We start from the raw sequence: 21,976 nt of genomic DNA, 5'->3' as shown, positions 1-21,976 counted from the left end.
CTGGTGTGTGAGGAGCTCCACGGATTGGTCCATTTGGGCCAATCCGGTCATTTGTTGTTGATTTGGGTGTTCACACGTCACAGAACCCAGAAAGCAAACAATGGAAAAAGAGAAATGTCCAACGAGGCGTTCTGGGGCAGCATAGACAGGTCTTTTCTGTGTTAGAGTTTTACTCGCTACAGGGTGTACTTTGAGGGTTTTTGACTGCAGACCGTTTACATGCAGAACAACCTTCATAACACACAAGGGGACGGGTGATAACCAGAAAAGCATGACATGGGCCCTTTAAATAACCTCTTGTTCACTACATGTTATATAAAGTGACAAACTTTGAATGTCGTCTCTTCAAGTTTTAAGTCTAGAGTTGCGTTTCGTTCGTTCGTTATTCCTCATGTGTTGTTAAAAGGCTGTTTTGTAGGCTGTGTTTTGATGTTCAGTGGTGGTTTGTTTTAGTCTGTTTTAGTGTTGCTAATGTACAGTATGTGGCATTGCTCATTTTTATATAATTGTGCCTATAGATATTTTGGTCCATAGTGTGTTATTATCTCTGCAAGGCGTAGAGAGATAATGTGTTTGGTCGTGTGTGTGTGTGAGCTCACATACTACTGAAGCCATCAGCCTAATATTTGTTTTGCTAATTTATGACTGTATACTAAAAGACTGCTTTGTTTTAAAGAGGCCCTATTCTGCTCATTTCCAGGTTCATATCAGTATGTAGTGTCTCTACTGTGACATTTCTCTATGCTTTAATGTTCAAAAAGCTGTTTATTTGTTATCATTTACATCCACTAACACCAATATATCACAATACAGAAAAGGGGAAACCCTAAAAATCACAACAGGGCCTCTTTAAAGCAGCATTACGCTCCACTTCTCTTGACTGGAACTAACTGATTAACCAAAACAAAAAAATGTGATTATGCCCCCTTGGTTTGACGATATTCTGATGGCTAATTTGTTCCCCATTATTTGACATTTGATAGAATAAACGAGTCGATCTATCTGGAAAACATTAGGTAGGTTAATTGATAATGAGTGTACTTGTTAGCTGCAGCCCTGGTTGTCTTAAATCATTAGACAACATCTCAACACAAAGCCTGACAGACTGCAGCTTGCCTCTGTCATCAATAACGTCTCCCGAGGTAAGAGCTGGAGGTTAAAGGTAATTGTAAACAGGCTGCTATCTTGCTAACATCGGGATGTAAAGTCCCTGGGGGCGAGCCCTGGTGTCACACACTGAAACAAGGTCAGAGGAAGCGTGGTAGCAGTCAGGAATCACAGGGGAAATGTAAACTGTATGCCCCAAAATGGCTCCTCGGTACAACATGACAGGAAACAAGCTGGCGACGCATCCTTCACATAATGTGGTATTATCAGATTCTCTTTTGTAACCTTCAAGCTCCTTTTTAATTTCCCTTGCAGCGTTGATAGCGCTGGCAGCTGCTCCTGACTCCTGCAGCATGCATGGCTGAGCAGAGGGAAAAAGCAACGTCCCATGATGATCAGGGACAATCCGCTGGTTTGTCAAAACCTGGCAGAATCTCCGGCTCCAGCAATAGCACCTTGTTAGATTGAGGTGCTCAATCAGGGGAGAGCTGGAGTGCCCGGCCAGGTTGAGAGTGGTGATTACCGGGCCACGGCTGTCCAAAGCCGCTGAAATGCTCCACCTCTCCACAGGAGGCCCTCTGACATTCAAGCCTGCATTTTCTGAATCAGTCTTGAGTGATTAGGGCAGCGACAGGCAGAAGGACAGATCAAACAATTATTCCTCTCTATCTTTGTGACATGTGGCAGAGCGGGAAGAGAGCAGCTCACAGCCTGTGTCGCTGATAATCTGCTAATAGAAAATCATACTGAGGTTTTTATTATTTTCTAATAACGTATATATTTTTTTTTATTTGAACTTTGTAATGCTATTTTATTTCAGAAATATTTTGGACTGTTTATTTCTTGTGTCTTAATTTCTCTTATGTACATTGCCTTGTTTTTTTATGCTGCAACACAAACATTTCCCAAATTGGGATCAATAAACTACCTACCTATCTATCCATCTATCCAACTATCCATCTATCTATCTCTCTACCTACCTATCTATCTATCTATCTATCTATCTCTCTATCTATCTATATATATATCTATCTATATCTATCTATCTACCTATCTATCTATCTATCTCTCTACCTATCTATCTATCTATCTATCGATATCTACCTATCTATCTATCTATCTATATCTACCTATCTATCTATATATCTATCTATCTATCTATCTATATCTACCTATCTATCTATCTATCTATATCTACCTATCTATCTATCTATCTATCTATCTATCTATCTAATAAAACATGAACATAAATGAAGAAAATGTACCCAAGCAGACCTGTTAGCTGTTATACAAAAGCAATAAGCCACTAATCTGTTTGTATTGGGGCTAAATAAACTCATTTAAAGTCTGAGTATTAAAACTAAGAATGTGCATCACATCACATTGTTTGTATAACCTGGAAAAATGACTCCACAAGCCTCAGCATTTTGAATGATATTTGCATGCTATTTAACTGCACCGCTGCCTCTGTTGTTGTGTCCCTGCAGGATCTCAGTGAGAATCAGGCAGTACAGTATGTGTCAGAGCACAAGAGGGCAGTGTCAAATAAAATCCCTCCGACTCGCCTCCCACCTGAAACAACAGCCGTAAAACCTGTTGTAGGCTGCCAATCTCCAGTGGCTGTTTTCCTCCACGAAGCGCTGGCCTGGGATCTGATTTCAGAGATAAACTAGACCACAGTCTGCCTGAAGAGGGCCGGGGGGGACGGTCTGGGGTCAGCGTTCAGCGGGGACTCCACTTTGATCTTGGATGAGAGGACGGTCCATCTGCTTCGTGTGTTTTCAGACATAATAACAAAACAGCATTAGCTAAATGAATAAAAAGAGACAAAAGGACATCCATACACCGCCTCTGATATGCTAGGATCCTTCTGTGAGAAGATTAGAAGGAGATTAGGGTTAATGAGTTGAAAGATGTGGAAATGTGTATATCGTAGTTTTCTCTGAATGAGCAACTATAATCCAAAAGAAATCCTACTTCTACTAGCATCAAAACACATTTTTTTGTATTTTAAAGTAGCATACATGTGTCCTTTATGCAATATTTTAGCCTTTTAAAAAGTGGCCTCGCGCTTCAAAGGCTGAGGGATTAGAGGGTTTTTCTTATCCCATAATTAATATGACCGAGGAGAGCAAAAGCACCTGAAAACTGGACCGTATCCTGCTGTGGCCAGAGAGCACCCCACTACCCACAATGCACCGCAGGCCGACTCCATCAAAGACACAACCCCATGTCTTTACTGAATAGGCTTCAGGCTATTTTCTTACAATGAATTCAATACCTAATAGATACAACACATGTATTTGTTGAAATGAAAATGTAGAAGTCCATTGTCCCTATTTAAATATATTTTGTGAAACTCAAAATTGTACATGTTTTTCAGCTTGTAACCATTTTAAGTCCTTTTGTATTCCATATTGTGGCAAATAAGGCATCTTTTGAAGCCTGGTCAGCTGTGATTTCTGTTTTTAGGATGACATCTGGTGCCAAAACGAACAGTATTTTTTTAAATCACTATGAGGCAAACCTCTCAATGTGAACACCAACATTTCAGAGTCTCAAATGGACAGTTTCCACTCTTTTGCCACATACACGGCACTGTATAATCCCACTTTGACATGTTCTCCTCTAGTTATCTCATGGCAGAATACAGGTGAAAGGTTACATGGCTTTCAGAGGGAATGCTGATTTGAAATTGCCAGCAGTTGTTTGGGAGAATTCCCTGGTTGCTTTGAAGTGTGCACCCCACTGAGTGTCCTAACTTTGACACAGAGAGCCATGGCTGCGGCTATTTATACATCTTGTGGGAGAATAGGTTTCCCCCCCACGTAACAGACTTTCTTTTTCCCCCCTCTGTGGCTTTCCCTAGATTTCAGTCGTGCTAAAGAATCGGAGTTGAGTTAGTGTGATAATCGAAAAAGCCGCCTCGTTTTAGTGGCTCGAACACGCTGTTGTTTTATGTTGTTATTTTCACACACTGCTGAGGACTGTAGGTGCGTCCAGTGCAAACCAATGCATCTCTTACAATTCTCACAGTCTATTGATTCCCCCTCTGAAATTTATGTTGCTTTTCAGTGGGACCCCCTGCTGTGGCCCTCACTGCCTTCCCCCACAGGAGGGTCACGGTGACACAAGAGTGTTGGGCCAGATGCCGAGTGATCCCCTCCGATGCACCTCCACTTCCAAAAGCCACATCCATCGCCGCTGTAGGACAATCAGCCCAGACTCTTATTGAAATACAGAAACACAGCAAACCTGAGCAGCTTTTTTTTTTTTATTTCTATCAACAACGGCAAGTGTAAATCTCCGGGGAAAATGCTCAAAGATGGGACTGGAGACGATGAAGAGGGCAGACAAAAAAAACACACAAGTGGAGAACAAAACAGCCCAGCTGGTCCACCTTTGCCACTGGAAGCCAGTGAAGTCACCCTGTGTTTTTGTGAGGGTGCGTGTGAACAAAACGGGCTTTGAAGTGGGGTTACAGCACTGTACTGTGGCATCACTACGGCCACTACTAAGCCCCTGCAAAAATGTGCTGGGTGATTATAGAAAATGCCATAGAATCCAGTCATAAATCAACTAAATTTTCATGCAAATGGCCTCCTCCATGGGGCATTTATGTAGTGTGTGTATAGTGGCATCAATGGAGCATACAAGGGCGCGTTTTGGGCACTTAAAAGAGGAATCATTGAGACATCACAGCCCACAAAACCTTCAAGGTCAAACACTGCGATATAATGAAACCCCGACACACACACTAACACACAATCGGGGAGGTACAACAAGACTGGAGAGTCGTTAAGGCTTTTATCTTCTGCTTGAAGGAGAAAGATCCACCCGACATCCCAGAGGGTCCTGATCAATCACGGGCTGACTGGTTCAAACTGTTTGTGCTGGATTCCACATCTATCACCATCCGACGGAGCTCTGTGTCCGACTACAGCACCCCGAAAAAAAAGAGAGCACTTTCAATTAGGCCATGGCGAAATAGATTCTCACCACTTGATTTATAGTGCACGACTAATTACACAAGCCCTTTTTCTTGCCTAATGCAGGCAGAGCGGAGACTTAGCCTCGTACTTAAGGAGGTTATTGTCTTATGTTCGACTGCAAAGAAGTGTTCGTGTCCTTTAGAAAAGCTCTTGATAACGACATGAGGGATAACAACCAGACGCTTTGATGTTTTAAAAGAAAAATAAGTACTTTTTTTTTAAACATTCTGACGGATCATGGAGTTAAATTCTATTCCCTAGTTGTTTTTTTAAAGATTCGATTTAGTGTTTTCAACCTAGCCTGGAATACTTTCAGTTTCAATGACAGCTTCTCTACACTACGCCTAAGTGTAGATTATGTCATTTCCTTTAAATGTTGCCTATACCTCAGGGGGAGATAGGAAGGCTTAACAATAGGTACAAGCTACAGGGGCACGCTGCACCTCATGAATATCATTAGCTGGGAGCTGAATTTGTATTACTTTGGGATTACATCTAAACCCGTAATACAACCTGATTGTGATTGCGAACTGAAAAATGTGTAATAACATAATCATATGTAAAGCAAATGTAAAAATACAAATCATGTTGTGGCATTAAAAACCATCCCAGTTGGTTGAGTCTGGTTTTACCCCCTCAAAGGGACATTTATATATTATTATTCAGTGCTTTTCGTCATGGAAATAATGACATTGAAACTAGCTAAATACACATATTAGATGCCTTTATTGTCTCAGTACTATTTACATGTAGATAGACTTTTTGCACTACTTTTTATTTAGTATTTTATTATATATGTTGCATTGTTGGAGGAGCTCAAGTCAGAAGAATTTCATTGCCATTTCTACACTGTAGCTTTGTGCAAATGATAATAAAACCTTTGAATTCAATCTTGAATCTACAAACAACCTACAGTGAAGACACTCCTTCTCAGGTAAATAGTAGTAAAAACAAACCTCCAATGTTCCTTAATTTTACTATAAAATGTACCAGATGGCTTTTACAACTCCATTTCTCCACTAAGCACACAATTATCCACCTACAACATTTCCCCGCTTGTATTTAACACTCTGTAATCAGTGCTATCAGGGGAGAGTCGATCAACCTATATATGCTACATCAAATGGAAACGTCTGCTAATGAAGGCGTTCTTGCGTGAGCTGCAGGAAGTCGCCTCGTAACCTGTGACATCCGCTCCGTCCCACAGACACACGATCCCACTGTAGCAGAGGTGTCAACTTGGGAATTTAAAACACATTTTTCCATCAGCGATCCTTAAAAGAATGTCACAGTCTCACGAGAGACGCTCTCTACACCCTGGTGTCGGTGCGATATCTAAGACATGGTATCTAATGCTGCTGAATGAACAGGGTGTTTTTAAGGAGGAGAAACCAGACTTTTGGCGTGGAACATTATGTTATTATTAGGACATCAATGTGTGCAAACTGTTATGTATGCTATCAGTGATTCCTGAAAATGTGTCCCAAATTCATAGTAAAAAAACTAGAGAGATTCTGAATCAAACACAGCAGAAAGGAGTTATTATTTAGCGTGCATTTAGCAAGTTTGAACGAAGCAGAATTACTGTCTTTCGGTAAGATGAATGCATTGACACAGGCTTTAGCAGTAGCAATAACAAAATGATACTATAACATTGACTTTCCGATCAGAAAACCAACACAAATACAATTCAATATCGAGATTAGCTTCACCCCGTTTGCTTTTGCGACTTCTGCATCAAGCACAGCCAAATAGCGTGCATTTAGCAAGTTTGAACGAAGCAGAATTACTATCTTTCGGTAAAATAAATGCATTGACACAAGCTTTAGAAATAACCAAATATTGCTATATGTTCCAATGAGAAAACCCTCAAAAGTACCAATTCCATATCCAGATAAGCTTCACCCCGTTTGCTTTTGCGACTTCTGCATCAAGCACAGCCGAATAGCGTGCATTCATCCATTTTGAATGAGGCAGAATTACTATTATTCATAATAAACCAATGAATTAACAGAAGCTTTAGCCGTAGCAATCACAAAATATTGCTATAACATTGACTTTCCGATCAGAAAACCATCAAAAATACCATTTCAATTTCCAGATAAGCTTCACCCAGTTCTTGCTTATACGACTCCTGCATCAACACAATAGAAAGGAGTAAACACATAGCATGCACTTTTCCATTTTGAACGAGGCAGAATGACTTCCCAATATCTAAAAGCAATGCATTGACACAAGCTTTAGCCGTAGCAGTGGCAAAATATCGCTATATTGTTGACGTCCCAATCAGAAAACCATGATACCATTTCCATATCCAGATTAGCTTCACCCACTTCTAGCTATGGCGACGTGGGTTTGAAACGACGTCACCGAGACGCGAAGTTGTCCGGATTATAAACTCCGACACCGACAGGAGGTTCCACTCTGATTGAAAGTGAGAGCTGCTGATCAACCCCCAGTTAAGGCCATGCCATCAGGACAGAGTGTCAGTTCAGAGCTTAGCTGGAGGCACGAACGCCACGCTCCTCCTTAAGCGAGATGAAAGAATGTTCCGCTTGATACGAACCCTCCTAAACACTCTGACGGATGTGATCGCCCTGCCCCAGAAAGACATGTAGTGACAACAGATGATCTGCTCAGGTAAAGCGGCATCTTGCGTTTTTCAAAGTGCTTTGCATCGCAACTCGTCGTAAGAGGTTGATTTCAAAGTCTGCAGCTCGACAGATTTCCTGCCCATGTGGATGTGTGGCGAAGTCACGGATGTCTTGGAGGCACAGGTGATAACGGGGCCTTAATCTGGTTCTGCTTGTCCCTCTCAATGTCACATATCCGGATGAACGTGGTAAATATCAGCACATGGTTGGAATAATGCCTCTTTATCTGGTGGTGTCAGACCAGGGTCTTGGTCACGTGGAGTGGGTGAAAGATGAAAGGTGTAAACACTCAAAGCCACTGTACTGCATAATCACCAGGTTAATGCTATTTGGATGGCGCTAGTTTGAAACTCTTGGATTAAAAATAAATCTGAAATGCATATTTTTGCATGCAAAGATGTAAAAGCTTTCTGAGCGGAAGGTGGCTGCTATGAGGCTAATTAGCATACACAGACAGGTGATCAGAGCAGACAGGTGTAAGGAGGCTCTGGTCAGTGGAAGCTATGTCCAACATACAGTAATGGAGAAACGATACATTACTCATTTCCACACACAAATCAGTTAAAGCTATTCCCACAACATGAGGGTTTGATGAGGATCTTGGCAGAAGTCCCTCCTCTTACCCTCGACCATACCGGCTGCACCTCACCCAGCCATGCCTTACCAGCACCCCCGCTGTTCAATACCATCTCATTTGTCATGTATCAAATGAAAAATCTCGACGTTTTGCCCTCACATGGAAGAAAGGAGTCTTCCACATTGATGCTCTGGCTGCCGTCCAATCCTCAGCTGAATAAACACAGGGGCCATTTGCAGGTTGGCAGACATGGAGATGTTTGTCTTTCAAGGCGATCCACCTCCCTCCCTTTTACTCGCGCTGACCCCATCCCTCTCACAACTGTACCTCGCCTCTACGCTGTTCCTTATATCACGGAGGAATGTAAAGTTGCGAGAAAAAACGTCAAACTTTAGAGGACATTATATCAAAGGGACCAGATCAAATAGATGGTGTTGAATGATTAATCACTGTAATGACAAATCCCATCCGCACACTGAGACGCAGATTAGAATAAAAAGTAAATATTGATACTCAGGTTAATTAAGCAATTACATATCTATAAGGAATCCAGATATTTGATTATAATCACTTCATCAAATGCTACAGAAGCCCCAACACTGTCCTCTGGAAATGACATTCATGTTTTACTCGTTTGTTTTGCCGGCCTGGATTATGTTCGCGGGGAACGGGGTTTTCTCTGAAGGGAATTAAGTCCTCTGGTGGATGGTGGGTTACAAAGAGAAGGACTTGGAAATCTGTGGACCCAGGTTAGCATCCTAAATAACTCACAGTTAAGTTGGATTGTGCCAAGCTGGTGTGTCAGACCCACCAAATCAAAACTGTAATATCTTAACATTAACATAATGGATCGCAATGACATTTGGTACAGGTTTCCATGTTGCCCAAAGGCTGGATCTTAATGACATTGGTTTTATATTTCTTCAGGCACCATCATGGTTTAAACATGTTATTTGTTGTACCTGCAAACCTGATGACATTCCCATCAGCTATACTTTTGTTATTAGTTCAAATTAACACATTTGAGCAAGATAATAGCAAATGTTAGCATGCTTATTATACTTTGAGTTTTCTGTCAGAATCTTTTTGATGCAGTGGACCCCACAGTAGACCCCAAATAGGAAAGAATAACACCATCATGCTACTAATCTAAGATGATTAAGTAAACATTGCACCTGCTAAACATTAGCAAGTTAGCATTGTGAGCAAGTTAGCATGAGGACATTAGCATTTAGCTCAAAGCACCACAGTGCCTAGAAACAGCCTTGTTGAGCCAGTATTTGCAATTTGATAATCCATAGAAAATATGTCCTCAATATTTTAATAAAATCATAATCCGGGTAGCATTATACTTCCTTTTGAATGTATTGAAAATGAGTAGAAGATACATCTGATGTCTTGGAGACAGGGTTAGATAAACTCCACCACAATCTGCACACACACATGCACACACACACTTGTGAGAGTACTTTACAGACTCAATGTTTCAGTGATGATGTTTCCCTCTCTGTAAAGCCCTCCACTTTCCAAACAGCTCACAGGAAAAACATGAGCATGGTAAACGCAGCTCAGTCCAACCTCCCGGAAAAGTGGCCTCAAGAAACAACAAAACCCTAAAACAAATGCTACTCTGAAGACCCTGTCCTATTGTGTATTCATGACCCCGCTCTTGTTTGGAGAAGGTCTTTCACCGACACAAAAGCAAGCAGGCTCTGCTGTTCCTGTCAGTTTAAACAAATAACAATGATGCAACAGGAGTGCTTCCAGTGAATGTGAAATGCTGTTGAATCACCAGCGGAGCCCCACAATGCTTTGCCACGCATCACAACAGACAGGACAGGCTCAATATTAACATTTCCTTTTGACACGTGGCAAAAGGTTTTCTTTAACCCATGGAGGGTGAATGGGAATCAGCGGATAATAAGAAATTAAAAGGTAAAGAGGACACAGGGGAAAGAGCGAGAGAGAAAGCCAAATCCTAGCCCCGGGGCTTAATGTTACAACACAATGGCCGCCAAGGCAGTAAAGAAGGCGACATTTCTTATTCGCCCCCTCCCCTAGTGCCACCTGCATTACAATTAACCTCATGGCAACCTTGAGGTCTCTGATTAGTGATGGCCTATTGTCTCCATCCCATTAATGCTTGGCCCCCACTCTGCCCTCAGCGCACTCGCATCAACAAATCAAACCCAGTTTCCGGCAGGGTCTTTTACTGCTGGGAGCCGGCCTGTAATATAGGACAGCTGACTGGGGACAAGCAGAGCTGCTGTGGTACCTGAGTGGCTCAATAACACTGAGACTAAAGAAGAGGGAACGTCCAAATACTGTTTGCATTACCAGGTGGCGTTCGTAGACATATTTCAACCCCTTCTCTTACAGAATTGCATTCCCATCTCCAAGTCTCATTTACATTTTGAGCTAAATATATATATATTTGCTCAAAGTGCGATGAAAATACTTGATATCGTTTAGAGGGAACGTCCAAATACTGTTTGCATTACCAGGTTACCATATTTTAACCCCTTCTCCTACAAAATTACAATCCCATAGAACCAAACGTAGTCTCATCTACATTCCGAGCTAAATATAAATATATATTTGCTGTAATTTAAAATAAAACCAAATCTAAGTGCAATGAAAATACTTGATATGGTTTAGGCAACAATAATGCTTGTTTAGATTTCGTAAAATGTTGTGGTTTGGCTTAAAATAGGTTTGTTTGTTACGTTGATTTATGTAAATGAAGATGTTGACACACCTGTCTCCTTGGTGAAAACAAACTTACTCTGACTTTGATTGGAAATATTTGTGGGTATTTGTGTCCTTTAAAACTTAATTGACAGTTCTGTTGCATATTAACAATATTTTGAGGAAAGCGACTGGATATCAGCTTGAAAATGTTGCAGGAAATCAATAAAACAAGCATGGAAATATGAATACAAGAGGAAATGGACACTATAAGATACAAATATGTAAAATAATTCAGTAATAATGATACTCAGAATAATTGGGAGTGTCCTTGCAATTCCAAGTATGCCAGATGTTGGGAAGCCCTCAAGGAATAAAGCGACACATTAAACATGATATCACCTCGTGCTCTGGGGTGCAATCACTGGTCCTCCCTGGGGAGCTGTTACACTATATGTTGCTGCCACAGTTTAAATCTCAAGAAGTAGAAACTAATGCGCCGCGGTCGGGGTTAGACCAAGCAAAGAGTACACATGGGAGCGATGGTGAGTTCAGTGTAGAGAGAAGAAACTGTTTTATACTCGTATCATGTCTTAAAATCAAATCAGAGCAGTTGTATCGGAGTTCTTCAGTGAGATGAACATCAGATCTTTTATGTAAGCTTGCGGCCATTAGCGCTGTTGAAGGTACATCTGATATAATTCATATTTATGACATTAATGATGGGATCCGGTACAAACCAGCTTGGTAGTTTTAGTCGCTGAATGTTGCATTGAGGTATTGTTGACAGTTTTAGATTTGTGTGATGAAGCTGTAAATGAAAAAACAAATTACAATGTCAAGCTTATTATGGCTTGTAATTACTGCGACTATTATACTGTAATTATTGTAAATACTGATCATAGTATTAGTGTGTGTTGGGAGGTATGATAATGACCTGTTTTGTGAAGTATCTAACTTTCATATTATTATTAAATTGTGCATCGATGAGTTTGTAAAGCAGATTTGGATATTCTGTGACAAAACGCTGTGCATACTAAACCTGCAAGGTGCTACTGCAGATAAAGAAGCAGACGCTGTGTTCATGATTAGATATTAAAGGGGCCCTTTTTGGGGGTTTTCCCTTTCCTGTAGTGTGTCATATAGGTTTGAGTGCATGTAAAAGGTCTGCAAAGGCTCAAATACCTACGTTTCTCACCATTTATTTGTCAATAAATGTGCCGATGGATGTCATGTGAACTGCAATTCTAACTGTGGCCACTGTGCCAACATCGCCTCACATGCCAGCGATATTTATAAGGACTTGGTAAGGAACAAACCAAGTTAAACACATTTACAAAATACCTCTGAGACACACACACACCATGACCTCACCTTCATTTCAAAATATGACCAATACCTCAAAAGTAATACTCACAGACAAGAAGCAAGTGAAGGCAACACGGCTAAGTAGTTAGCAACACACAGCTTTCATACACTTACTATCTATGTTGTTGGTGTTTCAGTTGTGAATTCCCTCACTGACATTCATACATGTAAATGCATGAAGAGTGACACAAGACAAAGCAATCAAAGAAAGAGAAAGCGACACTCATAGTGATCTGATTAGTTACATATGTGAATGAAATGTTGAGAAGCTAGCAGAGGGAATATAACAAGCAGGACCCTTGTTCTTGTAATTGTGTGAATTAGCATCAGCTCTCTTGGATCTTCTGCTGAATTCATTTGTTTTACGATGGCATTAACGGCCATTGAAGCTCCACAACTCCACTCCGGGGTCAATTTATTCCAACATGAAAGAAAATATTGGAGTTTCCGAAGCTTTTTGCTCGTCTCTTTATTGTTATCTTCTTCTTAGACTGTTCTTAAATCCACGTAGTGTGCCATTAGACGAGAAATCCAATAGCGCATTTATCTTCTACTGTTCCCATGGTTTGCCAATAAGTATCCTCATGGAAACATCCTCTACTATCTAATGGGATGATTGATCGAAACAGAAAAGCTTCATGTTTATTTTAAAACGTATAGCAGCCTGCTGTCAGGTTAACAGCAACATCACCGTTTGAGGACTACCTTTTTTTATCTACATTTGCTTCCAGGAGGAGATTCCAGATGTGTTGTCCTCCAGTAGAAGAAGACACAGCCATTAAGCATTTAATTGAACCAGGTGTTTCTCTCTGTCCAGCTAAGCAATACAGCAGTTGCACCATTTATGGAGCGTCCCAGTGTGCAGGTGGCGGAGAAAGTTTTGGGGCACACCTGCCAGGTGATACAACTGTTGGACTTCACACCGCAGTGTGCACGGTCCCAGAGGAAGTCCCTCACCATGCAGGTGCAGAGAGGAAGAAGCCATGATGGATTGCTCCAGATTTAGCAATTGCTCTCTCCCAAAAAACCTCCTTTATCGTGCGTGAATGAGACAACTGGATGCATATTTACCGTGCATTACTGGGAACACTTATTTCATGGTTCAATAATAAATAGCCTAACCCTAAACCCTAACCCTAACCCTAAACCTAAACCCTAAACCTAACCCCTAACCCCCTAACCCCCTAACCCTATGTTTTAAAACTAAAAAGGCATGCCTCAAAGTCAAATGAGGTGAGGTTTTTGTACTGGCTTGAACCATAATTGCATCGTGAATTTTGACTGTACAGTTGTAAAAATAGTTGGAGAGTGAAGTCATCTTTGCTTTCAGTCCAACAAATGTGAATATCTGCTAAAGTAATGCAAACTCGCTGAGCTCCAAAACATATTTTCTTCCTTCCTCTCCGGCCACAGAGCTCCAGACTGCTTATATGTCTTTACCCAGCAACCGTTATACACATAACCATACTGCAACCACATTTATTTAACACCCTGCCAGGTCCAACCCAAAATAACATATACCAGGAACATTCACAGAAACCGAATATGAAATCTTTCCATATATGATCATCTGAAACACGGTGATTTTAACCTTTGCAGACCATTTACATGCACTAAAACGTATAGAACACTACAGGAAAGGGAACATCCCAAAAAGCAGAGTAGGGCCTCCTTAAAAGTATTCATTATGGGATAGAAAGTGCAACGTGGTCATTTTGTGTGGAACTTGTGATAAATGATAGTGTTTTCATCACTAGCCACAATTAAAAATGAAATTAAAAAAACAAATGATAACCTTTTTTCTCGCAATGCAACACAATACTAATTTGTCACGGCTGAAAATGAACACTATAAACTTCACTGGGATTTATGAAGGAATAATAATAATAAAGCCTATTCTATTAATTTTCCTTAGAGGAATGCTGAGGCCTGGCTCTTCCACCAGATTCATCAATGCTCCTAGTTATTGTCCAGACCCCCCACGGTTGTAATTCTTTATCCTTGCCATCTCTGTAAACTGCATTATTTAGTTAAGAAGATGTAATTCCATTCCCCTCACACAGACGGCGGGACTCCAGACCCAAAGCAGACGCACATAAGTGAGTTTACACATACAACGGCTTACCGTGTTTAAAGTATAGATTAGGGAGAATCCAGATGAAAAGACTTACACGAGAAGTCATTCAAGTTCGGTTGCACCCACGAGCCTGATAGATAACACTACTGCGAGTTCATTTATTAGATGATAATATATTTATGTAAATCCTTTGTTGAACTACAAAGATAAGTATTGTTTCGATACCGAGTACATTTGATAGTTCCTTTATAAGCACACGTGCATCAAAGCATACAAAGGGGTTTAAACACTAAACAAAACCATTTGATTTAGTCCCCATTTAAATGATTAATTTAGCACTTTGAGGAGCTGTTACACACGGCTGCATTGTTTGCCGATTCCATGCTCATCATCTCAGCAATTCAGAGTGGTGTATTTATCCAAAAGCCCGTAAACAAAATAATCATTAAGCAGCAATGCAAGGAGAGCGTTCTGTCTTGGTAAAATATGATACCAGGTGAGGCTGCGTGTCTTGACAGGTCGCCATTTTCGAGCCACTAATTTGCTCTCTTTGCGGCAGAGGCAACTCCCAGCACAGCAGCAGGACAATTATATCCAGGTGCAAGGATTTGATTCAACAAATTCTAGGTGGATCATTCCAGCTTGCTCTGTTTCCCCCCCCCCCCCCCCCCCCCACCCCGACCCGACCCTCTCCCTCTTCGCCGGCTTGTCTGTTCTGGGCCAACTTGGAACAGATGCCCTTGAAAAAATCGACATGCCTCACATGTGACTGAGGACCTTGACAAAAAGCTGAAGCTCTTCCAGAAACTTGAAAGTCATGTTGTATATTATATTAATTGGAACGGCAAACATGTCCCCTGGATGTTCCCGTAGATAATGGCACATGCTAATGAGCGTGGAATCAAGCCAATCAAAAAAATGAGAGAGGGGTGGAGATGGGGTAGTAGAGGGGGGCGGGGCTTAGTATATCTGCTGTTCTTGACTTCCTGGAACACAGTTGGGTGTAGAATAGCACACTGCAGTCCAACTGTCAAAACTCCTAATGCACATTTGGGAGAAGCATGATTTGAGAGCTCGCAGCTGGCGGCCGGAGGATTTTTATGCTACGCTGCTACGCCAAAACACTCGAGCAATGCCATCGATAAACTCAGAGCTTAATTCTCTGTCGCCACGCTCACAAAACATGACGGAGGGCCCATAAATATGCACACTTTTGATAGAGAGGTTGTAAAAAAAGAATCAATGTCTCGGACAACTTTGGGGAAATGTTGTAAATCAGAAAGATGTATTTGAGTATTGAACTCAATTAAAGAGTCCTCTCCTGCTGATGTCCAGGTGTATATTAGTATGTAGTGTCTCTACTTTAAAGAGTCCTCTCCTGCTGATGTTCAGGTGTATATCAGTATGTAGTGTCTCTACTTTAAAGAGTCCTCTCCTGCTGATGTTCAGGTGTATATCAGTATGTAGTGTCTCTACTTTAAAGAGTCCTCTCCTGCTGATGTTCAGGTGTATATCAGTATGTAGTGTCTCTACTTTAAAGAGTCCTCTCCTGCTGATGTTCAGGTGTATATCAGTATGTAGTGTCTCTGCTTTAAAGAGTCCTCTCCTGCTGATGTGCAGGTGTATATCAGTATGTAGTGTCTCTACTTTAAAGAGTCCTCTCCTGCTGATGTTCAGGTGTATATCAGTATGTAGTGTCTCTACTTTAAAGAGTCCTCTCCTGCTGATGTTCAGGTGTATATCAGTATGTAGTGTCTCTACTTTAAAGAGTCCTCTCCTGCTGATGTTCAGGTGTATATCAGTATGTAGTGTCTCTACATGTCTCCATGCTTTAATGTTCAAAAAGCTCTTTATTTTTCTCATACTGCCTGTGCTGCCGCACCTCTTTTCACCCTCTGTCTGAAACCAGAGCCCAGTCTGCTCTGATTGGTTAGCTGGCCGGCTCTGTAGTGATTGGTCAACCGCTTAGAGACGTCCCGCCCCTATAGAAGCACACATGTCACAAAGTGATGTCACTATGTTACGGGAAAATAAAAAGAGTCCAATGGAGGTGTTTCAGACAGGGGGGGACTTTGGGATTTTAGCCTTTGCAGCCCATTCACATGCACACAAACCTATACAACACACTACAGGAAAGAAAAACCCCCAAACTGCAGAATAGGGCCTCTTAAGAGTTAAAATTCTCTCCCAACTGTGTGTCAGTTGTGTCCTAGGGGAGCACATCATGTAAACTGTGACTAAAAGTATGTAACTACTCACTGGTGTATCAATGTACATTAAGTCTTAATTCCTTTATAATGATAATTACTGCTTAAGGAGGAGCTTACAGTGTTGGGTCTTATTAAAAATGCTGGACTGCACGTCCCCGTTCAGCGAACTCTGTCATCAGTGACACACTACATCTCAATCCTGCGGACAGCTGATTGGATTTACTCAGAACTTGGGCTGGAGAAAGTCTCACGCTGGGAGAAAAATTGACTTAGGCCCGTATTCACAGAGAAAGATGAAGGGCATCCAGTCTTATCATTCCACGTCCCATGTCTCCCTGCAGCCACGATATACTTTCCATGTGTTCCTGCAACGGGTGAGAATTTTCTACACATGATGTCAACATCGAGAGTGGACCCGAAGTCGAGGGAGGAATCAGAAGCTCTGCCAAACATTTTACTGCACTGGAATCTGTGTTCAGTGGATGTAAGATCACTACGAGAGGTAGACGCCAGAGAGCTGGGGGGAAAGGAAATAGGGAGAGGAAAGATTAGGGAATTTCAAAACAGGATGGATGGATGGATGGATGGATGGATGGATGGATGGATGGATGGATGGATGGATGGATGGATGGATGGATGGATGGACGGATAGACGGATAGACGGATGGACGGATGGACGGAGGCATGTGGCGCAGTGGGTTGTGCGTTGGTGTTCGGATCAGGGGGTTACAGGTTCAAACCCCACTGCAGTCAGCATGTCGTTGTGTCCCTGAGACACTTCACCCCAAATTGCTCCTGTGGGGATTGTCCACAGTATTGAGTATGTAAGTCGCTTTGGATAAAAGCGTCTAACAAGTAACATGTAATGGATGGATGGATGGATGGATAGATAGATGTTTGCGTTGCAGCAGCATAACAAACACAAGGCAATGTACATAAGAGAAACTAAGACACAGAAATAAACAGTCCAAAATATTTCAGAAATAGAAATAAAATAGCATTACAAAGTTAAAAGCAATCGTAATATTCATGATGAGCAGAACTTTGAAAAGCGTTATGATTCAAATTCATAAAGCTCATTGTGACTTGCACCACTAAGACTTCATTGCATGTTACATTACATTTGATAAAGCTTTTTTCTGTAACTGTAATGTGTGAAAAATGCAGACAGTGTTTCCGGGGGGTTGCGTATAATTTCATTCCCACTGCATCCTCACCGGGGTGCTGGTTCTCAGACTTCAGCCCGAACACAAGCCTTTATTTGATTTGGGGAACTCCCCCTCTCATGTGCCTCATGAAGGGTCCCAGTATGGAATGTCTGCATTATTACAGCGCTGACAGAGATTGATGCGCCTCCAAACCATCTGCACATGCAACAGTCGTCAACGTCAAGGAACTTAATTGCATAAGAAAAGATAAAGAAAACACAGTTTAAACAAATGATGAAAGTTTGTCTTTTGAAACATATGTTTAGAAGAAGTTTGGTAATTAGATTTTATACTCAAACATCATCAGCAGAAGTGTCAGGAGTGAGTGATGGAGGGAAACGCTGCACGTGGTCATGAGGTCGGAGCAGAAGCTGCTGAAAACCCACCGAGTGATGTAACTGGAATTATTTATGAGTCAACAACGTATCATCAGTATACAGGCACGCAAATACTCCTAAATTCATACATCTTATTTTAGTGTGATTGTTGGTTTTAAGAAGGCTCAGTTGATCAGCATATTAATATAACTTCTTGTACGGTAAAAGTTAGTTTTCCATCATGCAGACACTGGACACTCTAACATCTGATCCTCCAGCTGATCTGATATCAGCTCTGGGGTCAAGAATCAGGAACGTGTGTGTGTGTGTGTGTGTGTGTGTGTGTGTGTGTGTGTGTGTGTGTGTGTGTGTGTGTGTGTGTGTGGCCTAGCATTACTATACTTGTGGGGTCCTAAATCTGTTTACACAGTCACGTGTGGGAACTCGCCTCCCTTATGGGGACATAATGGAGGTCCCCATAAGGGGAATCATTAATTTTAGGGTGAAGACTTGGTTAGGGTAAGGTTAAGGGTAAGGTTAAGGGTAAGGGTTAGGGTTAGGGTTAGGCATGTGTTGGTTATGGTTAAGGTAAGGATAAGTCTCCAGGACATGCATGAAAGTCAATGTAATGTCCCCTGAAGTGATGTATACATGGTATGTGTGTGTGTGTGTGTGTGTGTGTGTGTGTGTGTGTGTGTGTGTGTGTGTGTGTGTGTGTGTGTGTGTGTGTGTGTGTGTGTGTGTGTGTGTGTGTGTGTGTGTGTGTGTGTGTCCTAGAGAACACAGGCTGCACACAATCGACCTGTGGCCCAGTGGGATAAAGTGTTCAAACCGTACAGTACGTCACCATTTTGTTCAACAAGGCCAGGGATCAAAACACTAATCCCCCCCCTCTCTCTCTCTCTCTCTCTCTTTCTCTCTCACACACACACACTCCCTTTGGTTATAATTAACTCACAGTGCTTGATGCTAATGCTATTTTAAAGATATGTTACCATGGACTCTAATCCTGATGTCCCTTCCTGTGTGAAAGAGGAAAAACACTTTTGTTTTTATTTCACATATTAAGTTTAATATCTTAAAAACAGGGTGTTAAGACTTGAATACGTTTAAAAGGTAGTTTACCAGCAGGACTACAACCAGCTAATTGCTTATTTCAATTTAAACACAACTTATTATAACAAATCCTAAATGAAGAAACTTTAAGCATGCTCCAAACATGTTTTTTTCACATTAACATGAACACACATCCTAACTTCAACAAAGCCAGTGTTGCACAGTGAGACTCAAATGACTGATTTTTTTAAGCATAAACCAATGAATGCATGAAAAGAAAACAACTGGAGGAAGGTTTGTTTATATATATATATATTAAACCGATTTGCAGGAGTAGCAAACAAATCATGGCACTCTCCATTAGGTAGCAACATGCGGCCGTTTATCTGCTGAAGATTTCTGTGAAGCGATGACAGATGGATACTCACAAGTTTTTGAAACAACCTTTAGTTCAGCTGCTGTCTTTAAGACTCATCAACAGTCAGAGACAAAGCACTGCTGCCGGGCTTTATGAGCGGGATGCAGGGGGCTGTCAGAAAACAAGTCATGTGACACCGTGCTGCTATTTGCTATAAGTAAACAGACATATTATTGAAACCATAATTATATATAATGGCTATAATAACAGCGTTTAGATACTACAGTCTGCATTATAGCTTCCCATTGAAGACCCCTCTTTGCAGCAGAGTTTAAACTTCACTTAAGTTGCTGCTGACAGTCTTCAGTATCAGCCGTCACTGCAGGACTCTTTGTGATGTGGGTTTGTGTTCAGCTGCGGTCTCCAGAAGCACTCTCGTCTGATTTCACTCTTCATTCCTACAGTCTTTGCCCGAGTTTGCATGTAATTCATCGGTTAAAGCTTTGCTGTTTTTCACAACTTGATCTCATGGTGGAGGGACTTGACCTTTTTGTGAGTGCTTACATTTTATTTGCCCTTTCGCTGGAGTACAGTTTTATGACATGTCATTAGGAGGGGAAAAAAAGAATACTTTTGGCAAACAAAATCATATTTCAGAGCAATTCAGAACATGAACAAACAAGGCTTTCTGACGCAGTTTTTAATGAAAGAAAGTCTTTATTAATGCATCATTATTCAAATACAAGTGCAGGTTGACTTTAAATACCATGTCCTGTCCCACTGTGACTTGTGAATCCTCAAACCCTCACGCTGTGCTGGCAACAATGACACAAACAAATATCCGTCCACACGCAGACATTACAACATAGTTCCTTTTTCATTCAGCAAACATTTAAAATCCTGGCATTTTAACAATAAATATTCTGATAGATTTGCTTCCAGCAGTGTGAGGTTTTTGGCCACAGTTGTGGTTTCAATGTTCCACTGCAGGTGGAAACGCCAATTAGTGATTAATTGAAGAAGGTTGGGAAATAATAAACGGCAAACACCTGGACCAGGCAAATTTGGGCCAATCATTATCAATCAAAGCAGGAGTGAGCCATTGGAATTAATGGAGGACACGCCTTATAGTGTCGGGAACGTGTGGCATTTTATTTACGTATTAATATAAGGAAAACAAATTGGATTATCACAGTTGAATCTGTCGGTCACTCTGTTATGGATCTGCCAGGATTTACACCTTGGGTCATGAAAATATAAGCAAACATGGCGTTAAAATGTGAACAAAAATGACCTTTCTGCCTGGGGAGTGTGTTTTTATGGTTGACATTTCACAGGATAGCCCTCCTTATTGTATGTTGGCATGTTAATACCCGGCATGTTTACAAGAAACAGGCGTCTCACCTCTCTGCTCTTTAAACTTACAGCGCCGAGGCATGAAATAATAACCCTGGTATGTATTTAATATTGTCCCAGGCGTGTTTACACTCCTCACATCCCTGTCAGAGCAGCTCAGAGGTCAGCTCGGCTTCTGGAAGTGATGTGACACTGTGTTACCGCACTCATTTTCATCCATTCGCACCTAAACCACGTCGTGTCACTGCGTTAACCGGCATGTCAGGGAGAGGAAGACATGAAATCGAACTGCGAGAAACTCACAGGAGCTGCACACGGGTCGGAAATCTGGGAAGGATGTCGTATCAGTAAAACATGACATTTAAGCAATTTAAGTTTTTGCTGTAATGAGTCATATTCCTTCCTCTGGCTGCTAATATTGTTTGCCTGCTAAGTGCACAGTCATACCAACACACACTCACACACACATTAAGCTTCCAGATCTTTCTTGGCTCACATCACCAGTCAAGTTGCATCCCCCCCCCCCCCCCCCCCCTCCCTCACGTCCTGCTGTTGCAGCTGGTGAAAAATATAACACGCCAGACTCACTGTTATGATGATACCTTACAGTCCTTGTTCAGTTTGCCAAATTTCACTTTTAATCACTCTCTTTCTGAGATGCCAGTGAAATTAGAGAGGAGGTGTGATTGAAGCGCTGCATCACTCTGTAATGTTGATTTGCTTCTCTTGTTGATACCTAAAAGATGTCCGACTGGTGAGTGTCTCTGCTAAGGTCAGTGGAGATGAGAAGACATTTCTATCCATCGACAAACTCTACTCTACAAACGGGTGTTCCTATGACAATCCCACTGAACAATAATGACCCAAAACAATTAGAAATGTGCACAAAACAAAAAGTCAATTCTGCATGCACGAGCCGGAGGAAATATGCCTCCACGTTGATTCACTGCACACATGTTTTTATCTAAAGTGATTTACCCTTGAGGATAGATATTCATTTTTTGTTAA

The sequence above is a fragment of the Trematomus bernacchii genome, unplaced genomic scaffold (assembly GCF_902827165.1).
Source record: "Trematomus bernacchii unplaced genomic scaffold, fTreBer1.1, whole genome shotgun sequence".
Lineage (NCBI taxonomy): Eukaryota > Metazoa > Chordata > Actinopteri > Perciformes > Nototheniidae > Trematomus > Trematomus bernacchii.
Note: the sequence above shows the minus strand (reverse complement) of the source record.